This window comes from Neophocaena asiaeorientalis, unplaced genomic scaffold (assembly GCF_003031525.2).
Source record: "Neophocaena asiaeorientalis asiaeorientalis breed wild unplaced genomic scaffold, Neophocaena_asiaeorientalis_V1.1 scaffold77, whole genome shotgun sequence".
NCBI lineage: Eukaryota > Metazoa > Chordata > Mammalia > Artiodactyla > Phocoenidae > Neophocaena > Neophocaena asiaeorientalis.
This window is the reverse complement of record NW_020174645.1, coordinates 381,924-388,785: the sequence shown is the minus strand read 5'-3', so window position 1 is coordinate 388,785 and position 6,862 is coordinate 381,924.

Here is a 6,862-nt window from a genome sequence, read left to right as displayed (position 1 = left end):
GCCCGTCACTGCCTCCCCGCGCCCCACCCAGTCGCTTCTCAGCTGGGGCGCTCATAGGGCTCAAGGGACTGAACTGTAAGTAGCCAACTCCCTACAGATTCAACGGGGGAGGGGAGAGAGTGAAGGTGAACGTGGCCCAGCAGGGCTGGGATTCCCCGGGGCCGGGGGCGCACGTCTCACCCCGCTGACAGCCGCTCGCGGTTCTCAGAGGCCTCGGCGTTCGGCCCGTTTCACTTTCTGCCGTGGAAAATGACAAACACGCACAAAAGTGGAAGGAATGACATACTGGGCCCTCGATGGGTCCATCGCAGGGGTTCAACGACGATCAATCCACACCTGTCTTGCTTCACCTGCACGCCCCCAGCCCCACCCCTGACCCCCGCGGCACTAGACCACCTCGAGGCGAAGCCCACACGAAGATGCCTGTTGTGTGTGTGACACGGTCGCGAACCTAAGCCCGCTACTTCACCTGCTCCGGGAGAGACACTCACTCATTTCCAGGCTCAGGAGAACGGTTTCCAACATGACACTCTCCCTATGGGCAGTCGGTCATTTTACTATCACATCACACACAGACCACACTCCGTGCAGGAGGCGGTGAACAAACAGTTACCAAAGAAACTCAATTCTTCCTCGCCGCTGAAGCCCACGTGTCATGCGTGACCTTTATTCAGTCATTCGCTTGCTGGTAAATCATGCGTTTCTGTACCTGCAGACCAAGAGGGAGCCAATGACTTGGAATCTGTTTCCTCTAATGTCTTCTTTTTTCCTTCTCATTTTTAACCCATTACTTGTATTTCTTAGTTCTATCTGGAATTCTCAGAATTACCTGACATTAGGAAATAGACCTAGTAATACTGTCTTAGCTTTTCCATTAATGAAAAAAGAAACAAAGAAGTGACTACCAAAACAATGCTCTTTAGGGACTCCCCTGGCGGTCCAGTGGTTCAGGGCTTCTGTGCTTCCACTGCAGGGGGCCAGGGTTCGATTCCTGGTCAAGGAACTAAAATCCCACATGCCGCACGATGTGGCCAAAAAAAAAAAAAAAAGAAGAAGAAGAAAACGCTGTTTAAGCTGCTGCACAATCGCCCCGTCTTCAGTGAAGCCCACGGTGTGATCCCTGTACAGTAGCTGCTGTTTGCGACAGTGTGCTTATCGTGTATAACAAAGCGATTTGTGGCAAAGCATTTGCTATAAGCAGTGGGAATACCCTCCAACTGGATTTCTAAAGTGTCAAAGTGCAAGATAAACATCCAAATACCAACTGTCCGTTTCTGTTAAATTTTAAAACAATTCTCCTTAAAAGCAGCATTATGTTAAAATACAATTCTCTCTGTAAAAACTGTTCTGAGGAAGAGACATCAAGTAGCTTCCATGTTTAGAGACTATTTAACAGAGATGAATCATTTGTCACTGGAATGCCGTTTAGATAATTCAGAAGCTGAATTCTCACAAATTAGTAGAATCCAAAGTTGGATAAAACACTGGATTTTTCTCCAGGTTGTTCTCCAAATACAAATGATAATTGTGAGGAAATAATTATCTTGAAATATGTACAATGGTTGTAGTAGCTTTGCTGCTACAAAACATTAATTTCAAAATTACATTACTTCAGTAAAAAACGAATACTTGTAATTAAAACTAGGTAGAAGCTGACTGTTGGCCAGGTGGTAATTGTGCCGTCGAATGTCAGTAGCATTTCTTTCCCATGTATTTATGTAATCCGTCGCAGTTTCATGCCCTAGGTAGGATATTACACTGTTTCATGTTTTATATTTCTACTTCATATTAGTCTCCATTATTAATATTACATAAGTACTGCAGGTACTTAACACTTTACATAAATAACACTGTATCGCACAAATGCTTCTGTTTTTCTCCTCTCGAAGGTATGTTTAAAGATTTCTCCTCATCTCTCATGTTTTGCTCACCACTGACACACTCACCACCTTCCTGTCCTCCACACCAACCTGTGCCCACAGCAGAGCCCTGGGGCTGGCCGTGCCTTCTGCCCAGTGCCCACCTCCCAGACCTGTGCCCGGCTGGATCCTTCTCATTCAGATCTCAGCTCAGAGACCTCCCCCGATCAGAGACCCCTGATGGCCCAGCCCAAAACAGCCACACCCACACCCACTCCCCCTGTTTCATCTCCTCCCCAGCAGTTGCCGGGAAAGGCATTTTATCGCTCATTGACTTAGCTGTTTCTTGTCCCCTCCCCCATGACACGTTTCAGGGGAGTAAGGACTTCAAGGGTCTTGTCATAACTCACGCCTGAAACAGTGCCTGGCACGTAGCAGCCACTCAGTAGAGATCAGCTGCAGGAATGAATGAAGAGCAGAGAGATGAGACAGAGATGGGGGTGGAGCGGAGAGAAAGCACACACAGGACAGAGAAACCAGGAAACAAAGACACAGACACACACAGTGAGAAGCAGCACGGCAGACGAAAGTCAAGGACAGAGGCGGGCTTGGTTGCTCGCTGGCCCTGGTTCCATCTCCTCGTGAGGTCTCACGGCACAGCCCGCCCTGAGTCTGAGGCCCCATTCTACCCTTTCATCAATCTCCCTTTTCTGTTTTAGCTAAGGGGTTTCTGTCCCTTGCAACCCAAAGAGCCTTGAAGACAACAGAGCCCACTGTCAGCTGCATCTCCCCAACCCTGTGCATTTTCAACAGCAAACACACGACTCAGTACACACCTAGCAGGTGCTTTGTGCAGAATCACGAGGCTTCAGAGCAAACCTGACAGCACACACCTGCCCTGGCGACGGTGCGGAGTCTGGGGGAGGGCGCAGGAAGAAAACAGGACCTCGTGTGTGTTCAGAGGCACAGACACGAAGATCTCTGGGGACCCAAGGGGGAAGGAGGGCGGGAAGACTTCATAGCAGAGAGGAACACTCCCAAAGGTGGCGCGGTGGTTGGGGGTCCGCCTGCCGATGCAGGGGACATGGGTTCGTGCCCTGGTCCAGGAGGATCCCGCATGCCGCAGAGCAGCTGGGCCCGTGAGCCATGGCTGCTAAGCCTGCGCGTCCGGAGCCTGTGCTCCGCAACGGGACAGGCCACAACAGTGAGAGGCCCGTGTACCCAAAAAAAAAAAAAAAAAAAAAAACCAAAAGAAGGGGTGGGGCCAGCAGAGAAAGGGGGAGAGAGACACACACATGGAGCAGCGTGTGCAAGGGCCGGAGCGGAAGGGCACGTGGGAACAGCAGAGACTGGAACAAGGCGATCTGCGGGAGTGAGGGTGCTGGTTATCGCTTAGGTTCTCTATTCCTTACATTCAGAATGAACAGACTTGAAGTTAAAAACCAGAAGTAATTAACCTGTGGAAATGTACAGGCTTTGCTCTTTTATTTTGTATACAAACGGATATTTATTATACTTCCTGGAGAAACTATATAGATTCCAACTGTGGGAACTGTCTGTATGATGATACAGGATTTAGTAAATTATGAAATTCTAAACCATAAACATATTCAAAGTTATAGATATATTCATATATTAAATTATACATGTATTATGAAATTCTCAGTATTTTAAGTTTCAGTGAAGTACTTAGAAAAAAACGTTTTTATTTTATAAATTGGAACCTGAAACTTTATTACATAACAATCTGCACTCTGCGTGCAATCTGAGCTGCCAAAAAAGATCCTTAAAAATATCTGGGCAGTTTTTCCTGCCACTTAAAAAGTTATACTTGTGGGACTTCCCTGGTGGCGCAGTGGTTAAGAATCCGCCTGCTAGCACAGGGGACAAGGGTTCGATCCCTGGTCTGGGAAGATCACACATGCTGCACAGCAACTAAGCCCGTGTGCCACAACTACCGAGCCTGCGTTCTAGAGCCCGTGAGCCACAACTACTGAAGCCCACATGCCTAGAGCCCACAACAAGAGAAGCCACCGCAATGAGAAGCCCCCGCTCGCTGCAACTAGAGAAAAGCCCACGCGCAGCAACGAAAACCCAGTGTAGCCAAAAATAAATACATATATACATACATACATAAATTATACTTGCAATTCATCACCATGAACTCAGGTATTAAAAATAGTAATTTTTGTATATGTATAGCTGATTCACTTTGTTATAAAGCAGAAACTAATACACCATTGTAAAGTAATTATACTCCAATACAGATGTTAAAAAAAATAGTAATTTTCTCAACAGACAACAGGGTCCTACTGTACAGCACAGGGAACTATATTCACCATCCTGTGATAAACCATAATGGGAAAGAATATATACGTGTATAACTAAGTCACTTTGCTGTACAGCAGAAATTAAACACAACATTGTAAATCAACTATACTTCAATAAAATGTTTTTAAAAAGGTAATTTTCTCATACATCTACTAATGAATACCACATAGCTACTGTGTGTTTATGTTTATTACCCTGCAAATTCCCACAGTTGAAATTTGCAATTTTTCTCTTTTTAACTATAATAAATATAGCCATTTGCATTTGCAAACTTTTCTTAAAGGTAATCAAAATATATTTGGGGTCATTATCTTACAGGACAGCAATTCCATTCTGATTGACTTATTTCCTAAACAGTATTTCCTTCTGCTTCTTCACTCTTCCTTCCCCGGGCTGTGCACACCCACCGCACACACGCAGTTCATTTCTGTGTCCCCTGCACCTAGCACATTACCTCGTAGAGCACTGGCACTCAAGCGCCTGCCGAATGGGTCGTCCTTTTCTTTTTTTATAAACCAGAAACATCGTTCTGGATTTAGAGTTCAGGAAATCTTGGGCAAGTCACTTAATCTTTCTGCACCCAGATGAACTGGCTGCTCAAAAGGAGAATCACTGCTTAGAAGCAGCTAACTCTATATTTGACAAACTGTATTAGACAAACTAACTTTTAGGTCCTTTCTGAGTAGTTATCAGTGGGAATCTTTTTCTCAGGAGGAATCCTTAGCAGCTAATAAAGAAATCTTTAGAAGGCATCACAAATATTTTGTCAATGTGGACATCACAGTCATTTTAACTACCAAAATTAAATATTAAACTTTACCTAGGAAGAAACACCAGCCATTTAGAAACGTGGTTGTGAAAGGACAGTCAACTTCTCCAAGAACTACTTGGAGAGGACACATTTCCTGGAAAAAAAATTATCTTTTATATCTGATAATTTTCAGACAAGCTTTTAAATATTAAAAGTTATCAAACTTTAAGTATGTCAAATTCAATTTTAACTTAATATTTTATGCCAGGGAGAAGGTTCCTTTTTAACTTCCTGAAAACATTTTTAAAAACTAATAAATATTAAGAGCACTTGTAATTACAGACCATTTTCTCTCTCCCACCTTCTCCCAGAGTGGCACACGCAACAGATAATTTTATGTTTCACAGCTTCTTCCATGAGAGTAGACAAGAAAGATGTTACTATCCCCACTTTATATACAGGGAAAGTGAAGTTTTGAGAGGTTTAAAAATTCTCTGCCCAAGATTCGACGACTCCAGACGGAGGAACTTCTGCTCTACAGCTGCTTAGTCTACATCTACAGCAAGATGATATTGGACCAGAAGAGGTCACTTCTTGCTCTAAAATTCTAGACCAAAACATGTTCTTACCAACACTGTTGCCATGAGAGCTGAAATACACATACACTGAAGAGTAATAAATAACTGTCTTCTTTATTTTTTGCTAATCAAGCCAAGAAAAGCTTGTCACCTACTCCACTGACAGATCTCTTCTACTATTCCCCAACATTCAAAAATGTGGCTATCCTCTCATGATACATTCTTCATTTCTTAACAAATATTTGAGCTTCTAGTTCTAACAAGGAAAGATACTCCCTTGAGTGAGATAACAGAACAGTAATTTGCTGTTTCACACGATGCTGACCTGCAAAGTGCAGAGGTCAAAGTACCTGACCGTTAACAAAAAAAGGAAGGAAAGAAAAATCACTATGAAGAAACTTTCTGGGGATGACTGTAAAAGCATAATTTCCATAATCTTAAAAATGAATAATTCACTGCCTTTCTGAACTAAGATTCCTCATCTGGCGGACAGAACACAGATAATAATCTGACTATTCTCTCTACTTCCTAAGCCTGGGGCACAGCTAGATCCATGCTAGAAGCAAAGAAGAGAAGTTAATTCATGACATTCAATGGATGCCTTAGGGCAGTGGGCCTAGTGCAGGTCTGAGGCTGCCAGGGATTCTGTGCACTGGGAAACAAAATGCAAACGTTCAGCACAATTAGTACTTGTACTGAATATTTTTAAAGAAAAAGAATTAATTCTGTTGGCCTAAAATTTTTCAACTCTCCCACAGTATAAACATCCACTACAGTTTCAACGTCACCATCTCATTCGCAGTATTGTGTGTGGAATGCATCAAGCACTAGTCCAACGCCTAAGTGAACAAAACGCTGTTCTCTTACTAAAATAATCGGTAATCTGCTGTCGCTACTCGCTGAGCACCTACACGCTCCACTAGCTGGGTTTACTGGCAGTAAACAAGCACAAAGCAAACTATTTACAGGGGAAACAAAAGGCGCCGCTCCGTACCTGCCTCGCCGCTCCCTCCCAGCATCCAGCCCTGCAAGGCCCCCCCGACGGAGGCGCGTCAGGTGCATTCACTCCCACCGCGCGGGGTCCCGTCTTAGACCCCAGGGACAAGACAGGGGGCGAGGGGACAAGTCCTGCTCCCCAGGAGCTGACACCCACTAGGGTGGGACGGACCATAATTCAGCAAGTAATTTCTGGTCGTGCTGAGTGCTGTGCAAGGATTCAAACCAGGCGACAGGATGCAGTGACTCCAGGGAACGAATCAAGCTGAAAAAGCGGCAGAGCCCAGCTCAGAAAAGGGGTTCGAGGTCCAGTCCGGCCGCTCCCCTGAGACGCCCTTTCAAAAGCT